A 27,050-nucleotide genomic window follows, 5' to 3' on the forward strand; every position below is an offset into this window, starting at 1 on the left:
CTATTTGTAGTTATAGTATCGCTGCAGAACCACACACCAGTCACAATGCTGCACAATACAAATCCACTATGATATGCTTTCTATATTCATCCAGCATTGCGACTTCCTCATCTTCCTGCTCCTGCTCCTCGACTGCTTGATCAATGACATGACCCAATGCACGCTCCAGAAAGAAGGCGTAAGGCCCGATGTCATTGATTGCGCCCTGGCTGCGACTGACCAGTTTGGTGATTTCATTGAATGGCCGCAGAAGTCTGCATGTGTCCCGCATGAGCAGCCACTGGCGCGGTTAAAAAACCCAAGCTCCCCAGAACCGGTCCTGCCGCAGAGTTCGTACCGGTAGTTGTTAACTGCACGTTTCTGCTGGAGCAGCCTATCAAGCATATACAAGGTTGAGTTACACTGCGTCAGGCAGTCACAAATAAGACATCTGATGGGCAGGTTGTGTCGCCGCTGAATGTCAGCAAGGCGAGCCATGGCTGTGTAAGATCTTCTGAAATGGCCCGAGATTTTCCTGGCCTGCCGCAAGATGTCCTGGACCCCAGGGTATTTGACAACGAATCACTGCATGACCAAGTTTAGGACGTGTGCCATGCATGGCACGTGTGTAATTTTGCCCTGTTTCAGCTCGTTTAGCAGATTAGCACCGTTGTCGCACACCACTTTACCAACTGACAAATTGAGCGGTGTTAGCCACTGATCTGCCTGTGAACGTAAAGCTGAAAGGAGTGCAGGACCAGTGTGGCTCTTGGCTTCCAGGCACAACAGATGCAGCACAGCATGGCAACGTCTCACCTGGCATGTCGAATAGGTTCTGGGGATCTTGGGCGGTGCAGCGGAAGAGACGGTGGCAGCGGAAAAGGAGGAGTCAGCCAAGGGGGAGAGGGAGGATAAAGTAGGAGGAGGAGAAGAGGCAGGCCTGCATGCAAACTGTGGCAGTAAAACAAAATCTACACGGGTGCCATGCTTAACGGCTGTCAGAAGGTTCACCCAGTGGGCAGTAAAAGTTCTATACCTTCCCTGCCTGTGTTTGCTAGACCACATGTCTGTGGTCAGATGTATCTTGGCACCGACACTGTGTGCCAGAGATACATTCACTTGCCGCTGAACATGGCCATATAGCTCTGGGATGCTCTTTTGCGAGAAATATTTCCTTCCTGGGACCTTCCATAGTGGTGTTCCAATGGCCACAAATTTCCAAAAGGCCTCTGAGTCCACCAGTTTATATGGCAGTAGTTGGCTGGCTATCACTTCCGACAAGCCAGCGGTCAACCATTGGGCAAGAGGGTTATCCGGCATCATAATTTTTTTACACTCAAATTTTTGGGCCACGGAAGCCTGCCCTTTTCTAGAAAAACGTGAGGATGGCATTATGGAAGTTGGAGCGGAGGACAATTGTGAGGAGAGAGGAGAAGGAGAAGAGGCTGGATGGTGAGAGCCTGGAGTGTGGCTTTGTGGGTTCTGACGGCGTTGCTCCCACTGGGCTCAGTGATGGGAGTCCATGTGCCTTCTTAGGCCCCTTTCACACAGGCGGACCGTTCAGATCTGCCTGTCCATTTTTTTTGGCGGATCTGCATGTCTATGGGGCATCAGATGTTAGCGGAGGCATGTCCGCTGACATCCAATCTGATCCGTCAAATCTGGATGGATGGAAACCCTATTTTCCATCAGTCCAGTGGATCATCCCTAGGTGAGTGTTGGGCTTACCGCGACTTATGCATTGACTGCAAAGGCAACAGCATCAGGGAACGCATAGACCGACAGGTGTCCGACTACATTGGATTAACAGCCGATGTGGATGCTCTGAGAAGTGATGAACCCCTGGACTACTGGGTGGGCAGGCTTGACCTCTGGCCAGAGCTTGCAGAATTTGCAATGTAACTGTGGGCTTACCCCTTGTCCATTGTCCTGTCCGAAAGGACGTTCAGCGCAGCAGGGGGGATCATGACCGATAAGCTCACTCGCCTAGCTCACGACAGCGTTTACTACCTCACATTTCTAAAAATGAATGAGGCATGGATCTCGGAGGAATTCAACACATGTGACCAGTAGACCATGTTTGATTCAAATTCCTCATGACAGCCCACAAATATATGCCACCACTCATAACGATTCATGGTCCCTGTCTTAGGTAAATACAGCGGCATAAAAGGCCTTTTATATCTGTTGAATGCCTAATTGCTACAGTCTATCCCAGCTCCACACAGCAACCTCTCCCTACACTGACAAACGACTTTTGTTGACCTATTATCTAGCGACTTGTGTCACTATACAGTCTGTCCATTCTCCACACAGCAATCTCCAGCCACAGAATACCAAGTTCTTTGCTGTCAGGTGAACGCCTGTTGGCTAATTTTTGGGGCCTGTACTGGCCGACACTTACTTCTGTATCCTGTGAATGCCTAATGTACCTCCAGCCACAGAATACAAAGTTGTTTGCTGTCAATTGAATGCCTGTTGGCTAATTTTTGGGGCCTGTACTGGCCAACACTTACTTCGGTATCCTGTGAATGCCTAATGTACCTCCAGCCACAGAATACCAAGTTCTTTGCTGTCAGGTGAATGCCTGTTGGCTAATTTTTGGGGCCTGTACTGGCCGACACTTACTTCTGTATCCTGTGAATGCCTAATGTACCTCCAGCCACAGAATACAAAGTTGTTTGCATTTAGGTGAACGCCTGTTGGTTAATTTTTCGGGCCCGTACTGGCTGACCCTTACTTCTTTATCCTGTGAATGCCTAATTTTTCATACTGACATTCAAAATCAAGGGGTCTGTAAACATTCTCCTAAATTGTGGAACGGATGCGGACCCATTTTACAGACGTGTAAATGGACCCTATATATATTTGACATGTATGTCAAATGGGACCTTCCATAGTGGTGTTCCAATGTCCTGGAAGGTCCCAGGACATACTGTGGCTGCTGTCAGTTCTGGCTGATTTAGAAAAAAAAAAATAAATTTGCAACTTTTCCAATAGCAATACTTCTGGTATGCCAGTGTCCATGTTGTCGGACTATGTGTGCACAGCTAGTAAGTATTTTGTGGCTGCAAATATGACCTGGAGGTTTTTAATGTTCGCCTGCCATTGAAGTGAATGGGGTCCGCTGCGAACTTGCGGTTTGTGAACATTTGAAAAAGTTTGCGGGTCGCGTTCGCGAATCGCCCCGTCCGATGTTCTTCCATCACTAAGACTAAGGCCCGAGTGATGTAGAATGTTTTGCTAGGCCTAACATACTTACAGACAAAAAATAATAAAAAGCCATCTACTGTTGGTTCTGTGTACCTGCCAGCCGGTAGCAAAGTAAGAGACGCTCAGAGGACTCCATTACACTTGGTGCCTATAATTGGTGAACCTCTAAAGGCCTTGTGTACACAGGGCATTTTAGGCGGGTGGGAGGCACAGGTGCACCATCCAGCCCCGCAGCCAGGAGCCTATAAATTCTATGAGAGACTGAAAGCTGGATGATACACAGAGTGATACTAATGTTTAGAGCAGTATGCGCCTAGGGATGAATGCCAAGAACTCCAGAAGTCTGCACCAAGCCCTGTCCAGTCACAGCAGTTTTAGGCAATAGACTTTACAGGCTGTTGACAGTGGGACTTGACATGCACCTGTGCCTTCTGCCTGCACGCAAACATCAGAATCTAATGCACAGGGGGCCACCATGAGACCTAAAAGTGTGGTGAATAGAATTGGGCCACTAGCGCATAGTTTGAGCAAACAATACACATTGACAATAGTGCACTATACCACCTAGTTCCCAGAGACTGTAGCACTATCCTCCCTATGGCTGGGCAAGCTCACTGATGCCCTGCTGGGGATCATTACAAGAGTGGGATTCCCTAAAGGGCTTCAAAGCGATCAGTGCATGCAAACTAACCTGAAATAGGCTCTTTGTAGGAAAATATAGATGACATATATTATGGCTAGTTCTTAAAACCCTCAAAGGGAGAAATTTTTAAGGAACAACACTTATGGAGCAATATGTATGGAACAATATTTACCTCCCCTGCAATTTGCTTACAGAGAGGTACCTAAGGGATCCAAAGTCTTTTCATGATTCAAACTTCTATACAGAAGGTGAAAGCGAGGACCCTTAGACCTAATCAAGGAGACTTGGGAGGGCAAGTTTGTTGGCCCTGAGGTCTCTATGGTGGATTATGTACTGAAGATACAGGACAAAATGAAGGTACTGGTTTGGATGGTATGGTAGAACATAACAGAAGCTTAAAACGTCTTATATAATCCAAGCACTCACTCTGCTAGGTATTGTTGGTGTGCTGCTCTCCTTGAGAGGGGAAACTCCAAAACACTGAAAACAGACAAAAAGGGAGGCGCAAACACCTAGTGCATTACTTTCGATACCTTAAAAAAATGTTATTTAAAAAGCCAAAAACTCACAAACATGAAGAGTAAAAACACATGTCAAAATCAACTCCTATGTGGAGGAGAACATGTCCCTGTGTTTGGACTGCCAACACGTTTCGGGAGACATGCTCCCTTCATCAGAGTTAGTCCATTGCCCTAAGGGCTCTACATTTGTACGCACCAAGCAGGTATGGGTCCCTCCCCTTCTGCCATGCACACTGGGTGGAGCTAAGTACCGATAGGGTGTAGGGCACCCCGCCTGTATTGATCACAACCTGAAGTTTGGGGCAATAGCCGCAGGTTCTGTCTGACCATACATTACAATGTACTAAGTGGTGACCTGTACCATAATGGGACCTATGATTTTTGAGGTACTACTCACCCGCCATCACATGATGGAAGGCATTGAGACCTAGGGCCACCACAATGTGTACTCTGTCATAATGTATACTCTGTATGTAAACCGGCTCTCTGGCAATCCCTCACATTCTGTTCAAAGATCAGTGTTGTCACTTACCTAACTGTTACTGCCATCACCCATTCATGCTTGTGACACCAAGCCCCCTACTCCATCCTTCTCATCGGGACTGTCTTCCGGGGTTTGGAACGCACGCCATCAACCCAGCGCGCCGGATCCAGCCACCCCGAACACTGGGACCCGCTGTGTCGTAATAAGCAGATCTATGCAAGATGAATTTAAGACAAAACAAAAACGTCTGTATTTAGTGAGACCAGAAAAGCGTGCACCTAGCTGGGGGTAGTTGGGATCTGTTGGAAGGAGGAAACGCAGCCACGGATGTGTGCTTAATGAGGTCAGCTGAATAATTCCTTCCTGTGTCCTATAGTGGCTATACACTATACGAAAAATCAGCCAAAATTCAGTCATTTGGGCATTTCGTTTGTTTTTCGGCCAGTTAATAAGCACACATCGGTAATCGGTTGTGAGGTTCTTGAGCCAAAAAACGAAGGCCAAGTTTGGAAATTTCTTTGCTGAATGAAGGATAAATTGAAAGAGTAATGTATTTCTTGTCCAAACTGTTTGCTCTAGATATATGTGAAAAGGCAAACAAAAAAAGGATTCTTTTTTCATCTGCTCTCATGGCCGAGTGTTCGTTTTTCGAAAATTCGTTTGAACGATTTTTTCATATAGTGTATGGCCAGCATTAAAGGCTTCTATGTCTAATATCTACATACCAGCAAGAGATGAAGAGATTAACAGTTCTAAGGAAATATAACAAAAGCACAGGTAAGCCTTCTCTCAATTAAAGAAATCATGTAACATTTCTTTAATGAGGTACATTAATGGTATATTGTTACATAGAGGAGCTGGAATTTAGCAAAATGAAAAGTGAACTTAGCCTTTAAGTGAGGCATATTCAGACACACTCCCGCTGTCATGGAAAACTGTGACTAAAGTGGGGTACGCACTATAAGAAAATCGGGGAACGATCGTCCAATTTTCCTCGTTGTTTTACAGCAAATCGGAACCGATTAATGAAAATTCTCGTATAACAAAGGCTTTTTTTTGTTGTATATAGGGTTGAGCGGACACCTAGATGTCCGTGTTCGACGGGTTCGGCCGAACTTTAAAAAAAAGTCCGGGTCCGTGTCCCGGACTTATACCGAACTTTTCCCGGACACCGAACCCCATTGAAGTCAATGGGGACCCGAACTTTAAGGCACTAAAATGGCTCTAAAACACCAATGGAAAGGGCTAGAGTGCTGCAAATGGCAGCAAAACGTAGTTAAGAGCATGGCAAGTGCTCTGCAAACAAATGTGGATAGGGAAATAACTTAAAACAACAAAAAAAAAAACAGAAAAATAAAACAATGTTCTTCATCTCTGAAGGACGAGGCCCATATGGAGTAGGAGGGAGGTTGAGGTGGTGGTGGATGTGGCGGTGTCATAGGCGTGCGCACAGGGTGTGCCTGGTGTACCTGGGCACACCCTAATCACCTAGGGCACATAGCATTATCGCTCTGTTTGCCAGTGAGGAGATGGGAAAGATCTCCCTCGCACCTGCTCTGCTCTATTTCTCTTTGCCAGCAGGGAGAGTAATGTATCGGGGCCATGTACATGTAGGCAAACACATGCATGTGTATTTAAACTTTGGGGTGCACACCCTAATGCAATAGGCTGCGCACACCTATGGGCGGTGTAGGTGGAAGCGGCGGTGGAGGAGGACCAGGGCCGGATTAAGAGCATCATGGTCTTGGTGCTGAAGATTTTGAAGGGCCTTAAGGGCTGTGCCTTGGCATGCACCCAGAGGAGGAAGGGTGCAGCCATGCATGCCTAATTCAACATGGGATGCTGTCTCTGAAGCCCATAAACACATCCATGCATCGGCAACTGTCCCTCCTTGTCCGGCCTTCGCGCTGTGTGGGGAGGTTCTGAGGGTGCTGCCTGGGGAAGCGAGCATAGAAGCCAGACTTCTGTGTTTACAAGTGACAGAAGAGCGGTCACAGTGAATATGGCCAACCCGGGGCCTATATAAAAGGTAGGGGCCTGCATGGAGCTGCAGCTCCAATAGCCCCTACGTTAATCTGGCCCTGAGGAGGAGGACGAGGTAGCCAACACTGCTTCTTTTCACAAATTTTAAATGAGGGTACACCCCAAAAGAGTGAGAAAGAGCAAAAATGGAACAATGGCTGGGTAAGGTCGGTATCCATTGCTATTCTGCACAAGGTACGGAAAAGTCCCGTGGGATCCATGCCTGGTTCATTTTAATGAACGTGAGCTTGTCCACATTGTCTCTGGACAGGCGGCTGCGCTTGTCTGTTATAACACCCCCAGCCGTGCTAAATACCCGTTCAGATAATACACTGGCTGCAGGGCACGCCAGCACCTCCAAGGCGTAAAGGGCAAGCTCAGGCCATGTGCCCAATTTGGAGACCCAGAAGTTGAAGGGGGCAGACCCCTCATTCACTACATGTAGGCGTGTGCACACATACTGCTCCACCATGTTGGTAAAATGCTGCCTCCTGCTAAGACGTTCCATCTGAGCTGCTGGTGCTGCTGTTTGTTGTGGCGTGCTGACAAAGCTTTTCCACATTTCGGCCATGCTAACCCTGCCTTCTGAGGTGCTGGCAGTGCCCTGGTTGAGTTGGCGACCTCCTCCTCCTCCTCCTCTGCCTTGTGCTTCCACTGTGGCCCCGCTGTCAGATGGGAATGCCAGCAGCATCGCGTCTACCAGCGTGCGCTTGTACTCGCGCATCTTGCGATCGCGCTCCAGTGAGTTAATTAAGGACGGTACGTTGTCCTTGTAACGGGGATCCAGCAGCGTGGCCACCCAGTAATCAGCACAAGTTAGAATGTGGGCAACTCGGCGGTCGTTGTGGAGACACTGCAGCATGTAATCGCTCATGTGTGCCAGGCTGCCCAGAGGCGACGAAAGGCTGTCCTCTGTGGGAGGTGTATCGTCCGTGTCCTCTGTATCCCCCCAGCCACGCACCAGTGATGGCCATGAGCTGGCCTGGGTGCCACCCTGCTGTGAACATGGTTCCATCTCCTCCTCCAGCTCCTCCTCCTCCTCATCCTCCTCATCCTCCAGAACTGTGCCCCTGCTGGACAATTGTGTCCCTGGCGTTTGTGTGTGCAGGAACCCATCCTCGGAGCCCCTTGCGAATGACTGCCCTGAAAGCCTTTGAAATGTTACCTCTTCATCCTCCTCCTCCTCCTCCTCATCCTGTGCCACATCCTCTTCCATCATCGCCCGAATTGTTTTTTCAAGGAGGCATAGAAGTGGGATAGTTAAGCTGAGAACGGCGTCATTGCCACTGGCCATGTTGGTGGAGTACTCAAAACAGCGCAACAAGGCACACAGGTCTCGCATGGAGGCCCAGTTATTGGTGGTGAAGTGGTGCTGTTCCGCAGAGCGACTCACGCGTGCGTGCTGCAGCTGAAACTCCACTATGGCCTGCTGCTGCTCGCACAGTCTTTGCAGCATGTGCAAGGTGGAGTTCCACCTTGTGGGCACGTCACATATGAGGCGGTGAGCGGGAAGGCCGAAGTTACGCTGCAGCCCTGCCAGGCGAGCAGCAGCAGGGTGAGAACGCCGAAAGTGCGCACAGACGGCCCGCACTTTCTGCAGCAGCTCTGACATATCGGGGTAGTTTTTAAGGAACCTCTGCACCACCAAATTCAGCACATGCGCCAGGCAAGGGATGTGCGTCAAACCGGCTAGGCCCAGAGCTGCTATGAGATTTTGCCCGTTATCGCACACCACCAGGCCGGGCTTGAGGCTCGCTGGCAGCAACCACTCATTTGTCTGCTGTTCCATGCTCCTCCACAACTCCTGCGCGGTGTGTGGTTTTTCCCCCAAACAGGCAAGTTGTAAAACTGCCTGCTGTCGTTTAGCCCTGGCCGTGCTGAAGTTGGTGGTGAAGGTATTACGCTGTCCGGATGAGGAGGCGGTAGAGAATGAGGTAGCGGAGTAGGATGAGTTAGGAACAGGAGGCAAACTGAAGCACCCTGCAATCCTCGGTGGTGGAAGGACATGTGCCAAATTGCTATCCGCCTCAGGCCCATCCGCCACTGCATTTACCCAGTGTGCCGTTAGGGAGATATAACGCCCCTGACCGTGCTTACTGGTCCACGTATCGGTAGTTAGGTGGACCTTGGCACAGATGGCGTTGCGCAGTGCACACCTGATTTTTTCCCCCACTTGGTTGTGCAGGGAAGGGATGGCTTGCCTGGAAAAGTAGTGGCGGCTGGGCACGACGTACTGTGGGACAGCCACCGACATAAGCTTTTTAAAACTGGGCGTCTCCACCAGACGGAATGACAGCATTTCAAAGGCCAATAATTGTGAAATGCTGGCATTCAGGGCCAGGGATCGCGGGTGGGTAGGGGGGTACTTCCTCTTCCTCTCAAGTGTTTGGGAGATGGAAAGCTGAACGCTTCCACGGGACATTGTGGAGATGGTTGATGGTGAACCAGGTGGTGGTGTTGCTGACAGATCGTCTGTTTGCGGGGTGGCAGGTGCCGGTATGACTACAGAGGTGGCTGGAGCGGCCGAGACTGCAGCAGAAGAGGAAGCAGGATGAGCCAGAGACGTTTCTTGGTTTTGAAGGTGTGTACTCCACTGCAGCTCGTGCTTTGCACTTAGATGCCTGATCATGCAGGTTGTGCTCAGGTTGAGAAGGTTTATGCCTCGCTTCAGGCTCTGATTGCACAGGGTGCAAACCACTCGTGTCCTGTCATCAGCACATTTAAATTTCTAAAGAACTTCCACGCTAGAAAACTCTTTTGAGCTGACTTTGGTGCGCTCGTTCCCTTGCTGCGTTGGGCAGTAGCAGGCGTAGTGTCTAGGGCACGGCCGATCCGCTTCTGCACCCTGCTCCCTCTTCTGCTGTGCTGGTGGCTCTGTGCGACCACCGCCTTTTCCTCCAAACTACTCAGGTCACCTGCATGACCTTCATTCCATGTGGGGTCGAGGACCTCATCGTCCTCCACATCATCTTCCACCCAGTCTTCACCCTGCCCTCCCTGTCGGTCTCCACAATGCTGAACGCCGCAGCAGTTGGCACCTGCGTTTCGTCATCATCGGAGACGTGCTGTGATGGTCCTTCCATGTACTCATCTTGAGAAATAAGTGGTTGGGCATCGCTGCACTCAATCTCTTCCACTTCTGGGGCAGGGCTAGGTGGATGGCCCTGGGAAACCCTGCTGACAGAGTCCTCAAAAAGAATAAGAGACTGCTCTATGGCTTGGGGCTCAGACTGCTTGCCTGATTTGCAAGGGGGTGAGGTGAAAGACGGTTGGACATTGGCTGCAGGTGCAAACTCTGACCTTTCTGCAGTAGACTGGGTGGGAGACAATGTGAAGGAACTGGAGGCACTGTCAGCAGCAAACCAATCTACTATCGCCTCTCTGTGTTCTGGCCTCATCACTTCTAGAGGCGTATGATGCCCTACCAAATACTGATGCAGGTTCTGTCGCCTACTCACACTTGAGGAAGGTGTTTCACTTGTGCGTGTAGCTGGCACAGATCGACCACGTCCTCTCCTTGCAACAGGAGCTCTAGCAGCAGCACCACCACGACCCAGGCCACGGCCCCTATTTGACGCTCTCCTCATATTTCTGAAATTTAAGATCTTGCCCTAGAAAGGTCTTTATTGAATAGCGGAACAAAAGAACAACAGTATCGCACGGGTGTATCTCACAGTCAAATATGCAAACTATGCCGCAATTTAATGTTTTTTACACCAAAAGGGTGTGTATTGAATAGCGGAATAGGATAAAAAACTGTGCATCTCCCACGTACAAACACAGACTAGGCCCGATTAAATTTTTTCCTACCCTAAAGGGAGGATGAGGAAGAGGAGTATGGAACAGGCAGCACCCTCAAATCTTCAGAAGTATGAGATGAACCCCAAAAACTTGGAAAGGTGGATCTCACACGTACCGACACAGACTATTCCGCAATTTAATTGAGCCACAAAGGTTTTTATTGAATAGCGGAATAGGAAATATGATCAAAAAAAAGTGTATGTTTTTCACACGTACAGAAGCACACTAGGCCCCAATTACTATTGTTTGTACACCTAAAAGGATGGATGAGGAGGAGGAGGAGTATAGAACAGGCAGCACCCTCAAAGCTTCAGAAGTATGAGATGAACCCCAAAAACTTGGAAAGGTGAATCTCACACGTACCGACACAGACTATTCCGCAATTTAATTGAGCCCCAAAGGTTTTTTATTGAATAGCGGAATTGGAAATATGATCAAAAAAAAGTGTATGTTTTTCACACGTACAGAAGCACACTAGGCCCCAATTACTATTGTTTGTACACCTAAAAGGATGGATGAGGAGGAGGAGGAGGAGTATAGAACAGGCAGCACCCTCAAAGCTTCAGAAGTATGAGATTGTGTTCACTGTACCCCACAAAGATTGTGTTCACTGTACCCCACAAAGATTGTGTTCACTGTACCCCACAAAGGTTTTGTTCACTGCACCCCACAAAGATTGTGTTCACTGTACCCCACAAAGGTTTTGTTCACTGCACCCCACAAAGATTGTGTTCACTGTACCCCACAAAGATTGTGTTCACTGCACCCCAAAAGGATTGTCTTCTCTGCACCCCACAAAGATTGTGTTCACTGTACCCCACAAAGGTTTTGTTCACTGTACCCCACAAAGATTGTGTTCACTGCACTCCAAAAGGATTGTCTTCACTGCACCCCACAAAGATTGTGTTCACTGTACCCCACAAAGGTTTTGTTCACTGCACCCCACAAAGATTGTGTTCACTGTACCCCACAAAGGTTTTGTTCACTGCACCCCACAAAGATTGTGTTCACTGTACCCCCCAAAGATTTTGTTCACTGCACCCCACAAGGATTGTTTGTCTTCACTGCACCCCAAAAGGATTGTCTTCTCTGCACCCCACAAAGATTGTGTTCACTGTACCCCACAAAGGTTTTGTTCACTGCACCCCACAAAGATTGTGTTCACTGTACCCCACAAAGGTTGTGTTCACTGCACCCCACAAAGATTGTGTTCACTGCACCCCACAAAGATTGTGTTCACTGTACCCCACAAAGGTTTTGTTCACTGCACCCCACAAAGGTTTTGTTCACTGCACCCCACAAAGATTGTGTTCACTGTACCCCACAAAGATTGTGTTCACTGCACTCCAAAAGGATTGTCTTCACTGCACCCCACAAAGATTGTGTTCACTGTACCCCACAAAGGTTTTGTTCACTGCACCCCACAAAGATTGTGTTCACTGTACCCCACAAAGATTGTGTTCACTGTACCCCCCAAAGATTTTGTTCACTGCACTCCAAAAGGATTGTCTTCACTGCACCCCACAAAGATTGTGTTCACTGTACCCCACAAAGGTTTTGTTCACTGCACCCCACAAAGATTGTGTTCACTGTACCCCACAAAGATTGTGTTCACTGTACCCCACAAAGGTTTTGTTCACTGCACCCCACAAAGGTTTTGTTCACTGCACCCCACAAAGATTGTGTTCACTGTACCCCACAAAGGTTGTGTTCACTGCACCCCACAAAGGTTTTGTTCACTGCACCCCACAAAGATTGTGTTCACTGTACCCCACAAAGATTGTGTTCACTGTACCCCACAAAGATTTTGTTCACTGCACTCCAAAAGGATTGTCTTCACTGCACCCCACAAAGATTGTGTTCACTGTACCCCACAAAGGTTTTGTTCACTGCACCCCACAAAGATTGTGTTCACTGTACCCCACAAAGGTTTTGTTCACTGCACCCCACAAAGATTGTGTTCACTGTACCCCACAAAGATTTTGTTCACTGTACCCCACAAAGGTTTTGTTCACTGCACCCCACAAAGATTGTGTTCACTGTACCCCACAAAGGTTGTGTTCACTGCACCCCACAAAGGTTTTGTTCACTGCACCCCACAAAGATTGTGTTCACTGCACCCCACAAAGATTGTGTTCACTGTACCCCACAAAAGTTTTGTTCACTGCACCCCACAAAGATTGTGTTCACTGTACCCCACAAAGATTGTGTTCACTGCACTCCAAAAGGATTGTCTTCACTGCACCCCACAAAGATTGTGTTCACTGTACCCCACAAAGGTTTTGTTCACTGCACCCCACAAAGATTGTGTTCACTGTACCCCACAAAGGTTTTGTTCACTGCACCCCACAAAGATTGTGTTCACTGTACCCCCCAAAGATTTTGTTCACTGCACCCCACAAGGATTGTCTTCACTGCACCCCACAAGGATTGTCTTCACTGCACCCCACAAAGATTGTGTTCACTGTACCCCACAAAGATTTTGTTCACTGCACCCCACAAAGATTGTGTTCACTGTACCCCACAAAGATTTTGTTCACTGCACCCCACAAAGATTGTGTTCACTGTACCCCACAAAGATTGTGTTCACTGTACCCCACAAAGGTTCTGTTCACTGCACCCCACAAAGATTGTGTTCACTGTACCCCACAAAGGTTGTGTTCACTGCACCCCACAAAGGTTTTGTTCACTGCACCCCACAAAGATTGTGTTCACTGTACCCCACAAAGGTTTTGTTCACTGCACCCCACAAAGATTGTGTTCACTGTACCCCACAAAGATTGTGTTCACTGCACTCCAAAAGGATTGTCTTCACTGCACCCCACAAAGATTGTGTTCACTGTACCCCACAAAGGTTTTGTTCACTGCACCCCACAAAGATTGTGTTCACTGTACCCCCCAAAGATTTTGTTCACTGCACCCCACAAGGATTGTCTTCACTGCACCCCACAAGGATTGTCTTCACTGCACCCCACAAGGATTGTCTTCACTGCACCCCACAAAGATTGTGTTCACTGCACCCCACAAAGGTTTTGTTCACTGCACCCCACAAAGATTGTGTTCACTGTACCCCCCCAAAGATTTTGTTCACTGCACCCCACAAGGATTGTCTTCTCTGCACCCCACAAAGATTGTGTTCACTGTACCCCCCAAAGATTTTGTTCACTGCACCCCACAAGGATTGTCTTCACTGCACCCCACAAGGATTGTCTTCACTGCACCCCACAAAGATTGTGTTCACTGTACCCCCACAAAGGTTTTGTTCACTGCACCCCACAAAGATTTTGTTCACTGCACTCCAAAAGGATTGTGTTCACTGCACCCCAAAAAGATTGTGTTCACTGCAGCCCACACACAGAAAAATGGATGTGGATCACTGACACCTGCCTATCTCCTATCCCACACCACACAGCAATATCGATTGTAGTTTGTAGAACACACTTTCCCTAAAATTCAGCAGACTCTGTCCCTAACAGGATTGAGAAGAGATCGTAGATCAGGAGAACTAAGTGCAGACCCCACCCCACACAGCAATATCGATTGTAGTTTGTAGAACACACTGACCCTATAATTCAGCAGACTCTATCCCTAAAATGCCTACAACTCGCCCTGCCTATGCACTGCGACCTGTCCCTCAATTCTATCCGGACACAAATGGTTTTTTCCTGCCTATCTTTCCCTAATCAGCAGCCAGCACGTTGATGTGTGCTCTGTCCCTGATCTAAGCAGCATAATGACGCCGCTGCGGCTGCCTCGAACTTATAAAGACTTGGTCACATGCTTCAGACGGCCAATCACAGCTACTGAGACATTTGCAGGCATGGCTGGGATGGCTTAAGGCACACCAGTTAAACGATTGTTGATTGGCTGTTGAAAGCCCGCCATGAAAAGAGCGCCAAAGCATGCAAAACCCGGAAATAAAACGACCGAACACGGATTTTTACCCGAATATACAGTAAAGTGTCCGTGTTCGTGTTCGGGTAACAAAAATCCAATTATTCGGTACGAACACGAATAATACAGTCCGTGTTCGCTCAACACTAGTTGTATATTGTTTCTGATCATGCGCAGTCTTTCTTTCCTGATTTTTCTTGTACAAAAATCGTACGAAAACGGTACACATTAAACTAAAATCGTTCTTTTTTTCCCGTATGAGAAAAATTTTGGAGTTTGTCCCTTTAAGAATTTTTGTATGAAAATTCTGAATCGGCTGTAGAAAGTTCTGTACACACTATACCAAAATCGTACAGAAATTCTTTGGACCAAAATGTTCACCCGATTTTCTTATAGTATGTACAAGCCTTTAAAATGTGACCAGAGATGAATCAGCTGTGGGCAGCATTATCACGTACCTGAAGGTGAGCCTGAAACAGTGAGGAAGACCTCTCTTACGCCTCTGACTCAGGGCCCCTAATAGTGCAGAAAGGAGGCGCCGGAGTGCAGAGTAGCACGAGTGCCTGATAGAAGCTGGAAGCAGGCCGGTGTCCACAGACAGGGATAGCCAGGTAGATCCAGTAGATAAAAGATTCAGGCACTGAAAAAGAGGAGCTGCCTCGAAACGCGTAAGCCTATACAGCTTCGGGGGACGATCCAATCCCGATCTTGATGCTGAGGATTTTAAACTTTGTCTGATGTGCTTTTTTTTATCAAGAACTCGTTTGCGAGTATTTTTATTCCATTACTTTTAATAAACCTGCTTAAAGGATAATGCACTAGGCCGGTGCGCCCTTATGTTTGTTTATCGTTTTTAGATCCAGTAGATAAGCAGGTGTGCAGGCAACAGGTGCTGGAGGCAGGAGGCAGGATAGCAGGGTAGGACGGAACCCTCACTGGCCAAGTGATCAGATTGGAAGAAGACAGGAGCATAGTGAGACAAGCTGGGTCAGAAGCCAATCGGTAATGCAGGAGCCAGAAGGAGCAGACTGGAGCGGAGGTCAAAGGATTATCCGGGGTCGGTGCAGGCGGAGAGCAGAGGATGGTCAGGACAACCTGGGTCTGGAACTGGGAAACAGGATACAGGTTTGCAGGTACAGGTCAACCAAGGCTGAAGACAAAGCAGCACTGGAGCTGAGCAAAGGCTGGGTTTAAATAGCCCATTTGGCGCCAGCGTCTATCGCACGTTACGTGCTTGCGAACGCGCATGCGCATTAGCCAAGTCTCTGCGGGATTTAACAGGAACATGTCTTTGAATAGCAAACCTCTTCTTACATTGCCCCCTCCCAATGGGCAGCCTCTGGATTCCCAAACGGGCTAGTCTCTCAGGATGATTAACTTTGAATGCTTGGATTAGACCCTTTGCATGAATATTGTTTACTGGTTCCCAAGAATTATCTTCGGGTCCATAACCTTTCCATTTAATTAGATATTGGATTTGAAAAGAATATATATGTATATCACAAATCTGCCCTCTACTGGTGATACAATATATCCCCTGCGCACAAGTAAAATTACAAATAGTCTTAAATAGACACTACCGCAGCTACTAAAAAAGGAAATTATGTCAAAGTATACTCAAATCAATCGTCCCTTGGAACAATGAAATTAGCATAAGTAGCGCTGGTAGAAAAGAGGAGATGAAATGAATCACCAAGCATGAGTCAAATCAAGCACAAATCAAGTCCTTAAACGTTCATAAAATAAATTAATATCCTATAGAAACAGCCATTCCTGGTAAAGAGGGGTTTAAAATTTTCCAGCAATAGTCCAGTTCACCAAGTAGGGATCACCACAGAGTGTTAGGGTCACCGAAGCACTACACCTCCACCATTGTGATGTAAAGGGGGATGGCAACTCACCGGAAGCACTGGCCCACCTATTCTCATAGGACAGGCATACAAGCTTGTTTATAATGAATCCCACTTAGAAACGACTGCCGCTGCTGTTAATGGACATCAATCTCTGATGGTCTCGTATGTCCCTTTTCCTCTCTGTAAATTGCTCAGGTAGCAAACATAAAGGGGAAAGAAGGAACTGCACTAGCGTGATATTGTTTCAACCTCTCAGATTTTTATTCCAAAAACAACCCCAATAAAATAACACTCACAAACGCAAAATTGCAATAAGCTTTCAACATCTCATAATAGCATAGTGCCGCGGGTGCCGTAGTGGGCAATGTCAATCCTGCTCACCCTCTCCACGCTGGTGTCACAGACCTCCAAAGCCTCCGCTCGTGTCACCCGTGCACTTCCGGTCGCCGTAAGGTTCATGTCCTGACGCGTTTCGTCATTTCCGACTTTATCAAAGGGCGTGAACCTCACTGCGCGGTGTCCGGATATATAGGGGTGAATGCTGACGAATTTGACACGGATTCAACTCCCCGCCCTCATATGTAAATCAGGCCACTTAATAGCCCCGAGAGCTTCCGCCCATACTAGACCATTAATAGGTCCTACATACTACCGCCCATGCCCATAACTGGGTCCTAGTTCCATGGAAATATACTAGGTTACTCTACGGCTTCTAATTGATTATATAATTATATAAAGTGGGCGGTCATGCGAATATGGATCTTCCCCATATTATGTCAGCATTTATCTCCTATAATCCGCTTACAGCAAGTGTCAATACATATAATATATAATAATAAAGAGCTCATAAATTATAAAAAAATAGAGCACATATGTTCATGCACATAAATTAAGAGTGCACTGCACGTTGCCAATCTGAACGGAATTCTTCTATTGTAAATCTATACATAATGGATAAATATAAAAATCAAAACGATATACATATATTTATCTCTTAATATACAGTAAAATCAATATGGTTAGGAACATTTTATAATCCTTAAAAAACTGAATCATAAAAAATACTAGTGACAACTAGAGGTGTACCGAACGGTTCGCCGGCGGACAGTTCCCGGCGAACTTAGCATGTTCGCGTTCGCCGCTGCGGGCGAACATATGCGATGTTCGGTCCGCCCCCTATAATACATCATTGAGGCAAACTTTGACCCTGAACTTCACAGTCAGCAGGCACATTTCCAGCCAATCAGCATACCTCCCTCCCACACCCTCGCACCTCCTATAAATAAGCAAGGGCAGCATCCATCTTAGATCATTCTGAAGCAGTGTGTTAGTGAGAGCAGGGAGAGCTGCTGCTGCTGCTGTTAATAGCTAGGGACAGTTGTTAGTCAGTGTTCCTGGTCTTGCTAGTCAGTGTTCTTGGTCCACTACTGCTGTAAGGACTGCATCCTGACAGCACCCCAAAAAGCCCTTCTATTTGTGTAATTTTTATATATATATATATATATATATATATATATATAGTCCCCAAAAGCCCTTTTAAGGGCTGGTAATTGAGTTTTTCTTTTTATATATATATATATATATATATATATATATATCTATCTAGTGTCCCCAAAAGCCCTTTTAAGGGCTGGTAATTGAGTATTTTTTTTTATTTATTCATATATATATATATATATATATATATATATATATATATATGTGTCCCCAAAAGCCCTTTTTAGGGCTGGTAATTGAGTATTTCTTTTTTATATATATATATATATATATATATATATATATATATATATATATATATATATCTATTGTACACTGCAGTTGCCTGCCCGCTGTGTGTGAGAGGCCACAGACCCACCACAGACTGTACTGTGTGCACACCACACTCATTTCGGGTGGCACAGGCACAGTACCTTGCATTTTAAAAAATATTTTTTTTTTTCCTCTGTCATAATTGCAGTGAGTGCTGTGTCAGGTCCACAGAGTGCACTGTACCCACTGCAGTGCACTGCCCACCACTGATATATATACGGTGGCACAGCATCTTGTTGCAAATTGAAAAAAAAAATATTTATTATTGCAGTTGCCTGGGCTGCCAGTGACTGTCAGGTCCACAGAGTGTACTGTGCCCACTGTAGTGCCACTGCGTGCCCACCCACCACTGATATATATACGGTGGCACAGCAGCTTGCAAAGTAAAAAAATATATATTTTTTTTATAATTGCAGTTGCCTGGGTGCCAGTGACTGTCAGGTCCACAGAGTGTACTGTGCCCACTGCAGTGCCACTGCATGCCCACCCACCACTGATATATACGGTGGCACAGCAGCTTACAAATTAAAAATATATATATATTTTTTTAATTGCAGTTGCCTGGGCTGCCAGTGACTGTCAGGTCCACAGAGAGTGTACTGTGCCACTGCCCACCCACCACTGATATATACGGTGGCACAGCAGCTTGCAAAGTAAAAAAATATATCTTTTTTTATAATTGCAGTTGCCTGGGTGCCAGTGACTGTCAGGTCCACAGAGTGTACTGTGCCCACTGCAGTGCCACTGCGTGCCCACCCACCACTGATATATACGGTGGCACAGCAGCTTGCAAATTAAAAATATATATATTTTTTTATAATTGCAGTTGCCTGGGCTGCCAGTGACTGTCAGGTCCACAGAGAGTGTACTGTGCCACTGCCCACCCACCACTGATATATACGGTGGCACAGCAGCTTGCAAAGTAAAAAAATATATATTTTTTTTATAATTGCAGTTGTCTGGGTGCCAGTGACTGTCAGGTCCACAGAGTGTACTGTGCCCACTGCAGTGCCACTGCGTGCCCACCCACCACTGATATATACGGTGGCACAGCAGCTTGCAAATTAAAAATATATATATTTTTTTATAATTGCAGTTGCCTGGGCTGCCAGTGACTGTCAGGTCCACAGAGAGTGTACTGTGCCACTGCCCACCCACCACTGAAATATACGGTGGCACAGCAGCTTGCAAATTAAAAATATATATATTTTTTTATAATTGCAGTTGCTTGGGCTGCCAGTGACTGTCAGGTCCACAGAGTGTACTGTACCCACTGCCCAACACTCCTATAGGGTGGCACAGCACCTTGCACTCATAGTACAACACATTAAAAAAAAAAATGACAGGCAGAGGCAGGCCACCCCGCAAGGGCCGTCGTGGTCGTGGTGCTGTGATTTCCTTAGGCCCTAGAATAATGCCCAGTGTTCAGAGGCCACCACAGACCCTGAACTCAAAAAATTCTGAGGACATAGTTGACTGGCTTACACAGGACACCCAATCGTCTACAGCTTCCGCTCGGAACCTTAATGCACCATCCTCCTCCAGCTCAGCTTCGGGTACCTCTCAATTTACCACTCGCCAGCCCGCCGGCACCACCACCAACACTAGCACCACAGCCGCTTCACTTGATCCGTCAGAGGAGTTATTTTCACATCAGTTGGAAGAAATAAGTGATGCGCAACTATTAGTGCCAGAGGATGTAGATAACGGGGATATGTCTCAGTCAGGCAGCATTATACACATGGATGTACATTGTGATGATGATGATGATGTTGTACCTGCTGCTGCTGCCTTTGCTGAGTTGTCAAGTGAAGCGGCTGATGATGACGATGTGTCTGTGGATGTCACCTGGGTGCCTGCTCGAAGAGCAGAAGAAGAGGGGGAAAGTTCAGATGGGGAGACAGAGAGGAGGAGGAGGAGGAGGAGACGAGTTGGAAGCAGGGGGAGGAGGTCATCGCAAGGAGCTAGTGGCGCAGTCAGACCGCATGTAGATTCGGCACCCGGGGTCAGCCAGACAGCACGCCAATCAACGCAAGCTGTTGCCACCACCAGAATGCCGTCCTTGCAAAGCTCAGCAGTGTGGCATTTTTTTTGTGTGTCTGCCTCTGATATCAGCGATGCCATTTGTAACCTGTGCCAAAAGAAACTGAGTCGTGGGAAGTCCAACACCCACCTAGGTACAACTGCTTTGCGAAGGCACATGATCTCACATCACAAACGCCTATGGGATCAACACATGAGTAAAAGCAGCACACAAACTGAAAGCCACCATCCTCCTCCTGGTCCAGCATCTTCAGCCACGTCAACCACTGCTGTCCTCCATGCCCCCTATCAACAACCCGCCCCTCCGCCTCTCACCTTCAGCAGTTCCTGCTCATCTGCCCACAGTCAGGTGTCTGTCAAGGAAATGTTTGAGCGTAAGAAGCCAATCTCACAGAGTCACCCCCTTGCCCGGCGTCTGACAGCTGGCTTGTCGGAACTCTTAGCCCGCCAGCTTTTACCATACAAGCTGGTGGAGTCTGAGGCCTTCAAAAAATTTGTCGCTATTGGGACACCGCAGTTGAAGGTACCCGGCCGAAATTATTTTTCACAAAAGGCAATCCCCAACCTGTACTCTATTGTGGAAAATGAAATCATGTCACGTCTGGCACACAGTGTTGGGGCAAGGGTCCATCTGACCACTGATAGCTGGTCTGCAAAGCACGGTCAGGGCAGGTATATCACTTAAACTGCGCATTGGGTAAACCTGCTGGCGGCTGCCAAGCATGGAATGCGTGGCTCTGCTGCAGAGGAGTTGGTGACACCGCCACGACTTGCCGGCAGGCCTGCTGCCACCTCCTCTACTCCTCCTACTCCATCCTCTTTGCTAACCTCCTCGGCTGAGTCCTCTTCTGCTGTTGCGTCTTGCTCCACACCAACTGCACCCCCCCAGCTCCCCAGGGGCTATTCCACATGCCGGATACGACAGTGTCACGCTGTCTTGGGGTTGACTTGCCTGAAAGCAGAGAGTCACACCGGACAAGAACTACTGTCCGCCCTGAACGCACAGGTGGATCAGTGGCTGACCCCGCACCAACTGGAGATCGGCAAAGTGGTGTGTGACAACGGAAGCAATTTGTTGGTGGCATTGAATTTGGGCAAGTTGACACATGTGCCGTGCATGGTACATGTGTTGAATCTGATTGTACAACGCTTTGTGCAGAAGTACCCAGGCTTACAGGACGTCCTCAAGCAGGTCAGGAAGGTGTGTGGCCATTTCAGGCGTTCCTACACGGCCATGGCGCACTTTGCAGATATTCAGCGGCGAAACAACATGCCAGTGAGGCGCTTGATTTGCGACAGCCCGACACGTTGGAATTCAACACTGCTAATGTTCGACCGCCTGCTCCAACAAGAAAAAGCAGTCAACGAGTATTTGTATGACCGGGGTGCTAGGACAGCCTCTGCGGAGCTGGGTATTTTTTTGCCACGTTACTGGACGCTCATGCGCAATGCCTGTAGGCTCATGCGTCCTTTTGAGGAGGTGACAAACCTAGTCAGTCGCACCGAAGGCACCATCAGCGACATCATCCCATATGTTTTCTTCCTGGAGCGTGCCCTGCGAAGAGTGCTGGATCAGGCCGTAGATGAGCGTGAAGAGGAAGAGGAAGAGTTGTGGTCACCATCACCACCAGAAACAGCCTTACCATCGCTTGCTGGACCTGCGGCAACACTGGAAGAGTCTGAGGAAGAGGAGTCAGAGGAGGAATGTGGCTTTGAGGAGGAGGAACACCAACCACAGCAGGCATCCCAGGGTGCTCGTTGTCACCTATCTGGTACCCGTGGTGTTGTACGTGGCTGGGGGGAAGAACACACCTTCAATGACATCAGTGAGGACGAGGAATTGGACATGAGTAGCTCGGCATCCAACCTTGTGCAAATGGGGTCTTTCGTGCTGTCATGCCTGTTGAGGGACCCTCGTATAAAAAGGCTGAAGGAGAACGACCTGTACTGGGTGGCCACGCTACTAGACCCCCGGTATAAGCAGAAAGTCTCTGATATGTTACCTAATTACCGGCAGGCGCAAAGGATGCAGCAGCTACAAAATAAGTTGAAAAGTATGCTTTACACAGCATATAAGGGTGATGTCACAGCACAACGGGAATCCAACAGGGGAAGAGGTGAAAGTAATCCTCCTTCTACCACCACAACCACGCCGGCAAGTACAGGACGCTTTACAGACGTCTTGTTGATGGAGGACATGCGGAGCTTTTTTAGTCCTACGCATCGCCACAGCTCTTCGGGGTCCACCCTCAGAGAACGACTCGACCGACAGGTAGCAGACTACCTTGCCTTAACTGCAGATATCGACACTCTGAGGAGCGATGAACCCCTTGACTACTGGGTGTGCAGGCTTGACCTGTGGCCTGAGCTATCCCAATCTGCCATTGAACTTCTGGCCTGCCCCGCTTCAAGTGTCCTGTCAGAAAGGACCTTCAGCGCAGCAGGAGGTATTGTCACTGAGAAGAGAAGTCACCTAGGTCAAAAAAGTCTCGATTACCTCACCTTTATTAAGATGAATGAGGCATGGATCCCGAAGGGACTGACAGTGGGGGATGCATTTGACTAAAAAAGGCCTGATGACTCTGAGATGCCTTGGGCTAAAAATGGTCCACACGCTGCTGTACTTAATCTCTGCATGCCAGATGACTTACGTGACGTCTCCGCCACCAACTACGGTTCAAGCCGCAATGTTTTAGTGCACTTTCTGCCTTGAAAACCTCAATTTTTCCGGCCGCTGCTACAGCAGCGGCTGCAACAATACCTATTTTTTCATGCATGTGTACATGCCTAATTTTTCTGGCCTCTGATGCTACACTGTGGCTGCAAAAAAAAAAAAAAGGCACATACATGTGTCAATTCCCCTTCGTGATCGTTACCTTGTTGTGGTGAAGGGGCTTGCGTATCACAATGAAGCAATCACCTCTAGGAGTGTGTTGGCAATGTTGGCACACCCCAGATGATAAGGTCGTTGCTTCATTGTGAACAGACCAAAAGCGATCAGCATGATAATTTTTCATAGAAAAAGCATTAATTTTCTTTAATTAAAAAAAAAGAGGACAGCCTCTGCGGAGCTGGGTATTTTTTGGCCGCGTTACTGAATGCTCATGCACAATGGCTGTAGGCTCATGCGTCCTTTTGCGTGACAAACCTGGTCGGTCGAACCCAAGGCAACATCATCAACCTCATCCGATATGCGTTTTTTCTGGAGCGTGCCCTGTGAAGAGTGCTGGATCAGGCCGTAGATGAGCATGAAGAGGAAGAGTTGTGGTCCCCATCACCACCAGAAGCAGCCTTGTCATTGTCGATTGCTGGACCTGTGGCAATGCAGAGAGAGGAGTCTGAAGAAGAGAAGTCAGAGGAGGAAGGTGGCTTTGAGGAGGTGGAAGACCAACCACAGCAGGCGTCCCAGGGGGCTTGTTGTCACCTTTCGGGGACCCTTGGTGTTGTACATGGCTGGGTGGAGGAAGAGACCTTCAATGACGTCAGTGAGGACAAGGAACGGGACATGGCTAGCTTGGTATCCAACCTTGTGCAAATGGGGAGTTTGCGGTTGTGCAAATGGACTGACTGACTGTTGGCCAATGGCCAGGTGACAACTGCACCCTGTTGGAGGCAGGGGCGCAGCGCAAGGTAGTGAGCCCGATAGCAGACTGCTGCGGATGGACCGGAACATGAGCCCAAGATTCCCCAGGGCGCGGAGTCTAAGACCCAGCAGGTGTTCACCATAGCCTCTAGTGGTGAGGATGGACTTGGCTGCAGCTGGGCCCAGGTCGCGGCCCCTGGGGTCCCCCAGGTCACGCTCCGTAGGGAGAGAAGGGAAGCAGCCACTCAGGACACACGGAATGGTGATGGGCAAGCCGAGGTCGGGGTAACAGCCAAACAGGAACAGTCAGAGACAAGCCAAAGTCGGTACACAGTAGATCAAGCACACAGGAAACTAGCAACAGGGAACAGCAAAGCTAGCTGGCCTGCAGTGCACTGGTTAATATAGACTTCCTGTAATGGCCTGGGGTGGAGCCAAACAGGGAGGAGAGATGATAAAAACAGCCAGAAGGAATAGTCTGGCCCTTAATGCAGACATGAGAAATGAGGATCAGGAGGAACAGGTAAACTACCAGACATTTATTGCATGTCCATGACAATGGGGAGTTTTGTATGTCAGAGTTTGGTCAGACTGTCACTGTGAAGCGGGCGTAACCCTTACACTATAAATATAATAAATAAGAGTAAAAATCTGCCTAGTTGCTATTTCAACGATATTGGTGACCAATCCAGATTGTACTGTGTATGGTGTGCTATCCAAAAATGTAAAATAAAATAAACCTGTGTGATATAAATTGTTGAAAACAGCACTTTATATTTGGTAACACTGTATGATTATTGAAGCGGATTACACATTTATTGATATACTCAGCATTGGAATCACATGAAAACATTGACTTTTCATGAAACAATTTATATCACACAGGTTTATTTTATTTTATTTTATATTTTTGGATAGCACCCCATACACAGTACAATCTGGATTGGTCACCAATATCGTTGAAATAGCAACTAGGCAGATTTTTACTGTTGTGCAACATTATTTATTGTATTTATAGCACAGAGCACTTTCTGAGGAGTGAGGTGTTTGCGGCAGTTGTAAAATCTAGATTAGGGGGGTAGCTCGCAGGATTCCAATCTGATTTTGAGTAACCCTTACACTACCTGATTGATACAATATACCTGATCGTATACACACACTGGATGTTTTAAAGCACGTTATTCCAAACAATTTAGGAATGTTAGGTGATTTATGCCCTTTATGGAATAAAACACAACTCTGCGTCAACTACGTAATTTTCCATGGGAGTTTTGCCATGGATCCCCCTCCGGCATGCCACAGTCCAGGTGTTAGTCCCCTTGAAACAACTTTTCCATCACTATTGTGGCCAGAAAGAGTCCCTGTGTGTTTTAAAATTCGCCTGCCTATTGAAGTCTATGGCGGTTCGCCCGGTTCGCCGGTTCGCGAACATTTGCCGATGTTCGTAATTCATAAAATGTATAAATATATGTATATATGTATATATATATATGTATAAAATTTCTAATAAAAGGTTACTAATAAAAAGGTTAAAATCAACAAAGGCCCATCACATCATTCTATACTGTTCATCACAGGTCACTGATGAAACAGTTAAGGTCCAAATCAATGTTTAGCCCTTTGGGGACCAAGGCCTGGGTCAGAAAAATCCATCTAGTCTCGCATTTGGATAGTTCTCGCACCCAGTTTGACCCCCTCCAAGAAGGGGTCACCCTTTCTACCCCCCAAAACTGTAGACCCGTGGGATCCTGGTTATGATACCTCCTAAAATGCTCCGAAACACTATTAAACTTTGAATTTTGAACTGTTTTCCTATTGCAGGGACCTCAAACGCATCTCTTTTCTTCAAGTTACTTTTTGTGAATGAGCATGCCCTACATCGCCCACACTTGTGAAAACCTTTTCTGTCAGGGAAGAAGGTTATATTTGGAGGATCCAAAACCTTCTTAACCACTCTGTCCCCAAAATTGGGGGCTTTGCGGTATATGAAGGAAGGATCAGTCGGAAGTACTGCACCCAGTACCCGATCTTTCAGTAGCATAGGTCAGTGCTTTCTGAATATCGTCTCAACATTTTTGTAGTCACTTGAAAAATCCGAAAGAAAACTCCATTCTTTCGTATTATCTAAAGTCTTGGCTTTATTCTTCAAAACCTCTGATCTAGGCAGATCGAGAATCTTTTTAATCTCCAGATCCAACCTTTCCTCTTCGTAACCTTTTTGGAGAAACCTCTTTTTAATTACTGCCGATTGTGTCAAAAAATCGTCATCAAACGTGCAGTTCCGCTTAACCCTCATGAGTTGGCCTCTTGGTATGTTTTTTAACCCTTTACATCACAATGGTGGAGGTGTAGTGCTTTGGTGACCCTGACACTCTGTGATGATCCCTACTTGGTGAACTGGACTATTGCTGGAAAATTTTAAACCCCTCTTTACCAGAAATGGCTGTTTCTATAGGATATAAATTTATTTTATGGACGTTTAAGGACTTGATTTGTGCTTGATTTGACTCATGCTTGGTGATTTATTTCATCTCCTCTTTTCTACCAGCGCTACTTATGCTAATTTCATTGTTCCAAGGGTCGATTGATTTGAGTATACTTTGACATAGATATTGCATTTGGTTGCCTCTCTTCCTGCAATCAATAATTTCTTCCACTTCCTCTTCTCCCTCGATAAGTATAGGTTCAGGAGGCCCGTTGATCCTTTCAGGGAAAGGGTCAGGCAATGCAGATTTCAGCAATGAAACGTGGAAAACAGGGTGGATCTTAAAGGAGTCGGGTAACAGTAATTCATACGTGACTTCATTAATCTTCCTTTTAACTGGAAAGGGACCTATGTACTTAGGCCCAAGTTTTCTCAACGGGCAGGGTAGCTTAAGGTTAGTTGTGGCTAGCCATACCTGGTCACCTGGTTCCAAGATCAGTTCTCCCCTTCTTTTCCTGTCAAATAATCTTTTGTTACTCTCCTGAGCTTTGGCCATAGTTTCTTGCAGTAAACTGTATACTGGATGCAAAAAAAGTTAACTGTGTCCTGGACAGCAGGGACAGGGCCCTCGGGAACTGTGGTGACCAGGAAGGAAGGGTGGTAACCATAATTGGCAAAAAACGGGGTCTGTTTAATAGCAGAATGTTCAGAGTTATTGTAAGCAAACTCAGCCAGTGGAAACAGCGTTACCCAGTCATCCTGCGAAAAAGAGAAAAAACT

The sequence above is a fragment of the Pelophylax lessonae genome (genome assembly GCF_965119305.1).
Source record: "Pelophylax lessonae genome assembly, chromosome: 13".
NCBI lineage: Eukaryota > Metazoa > Chordata > Amphibia > Anura > Ranidae > Pelophylax > Pelophylax lessonae.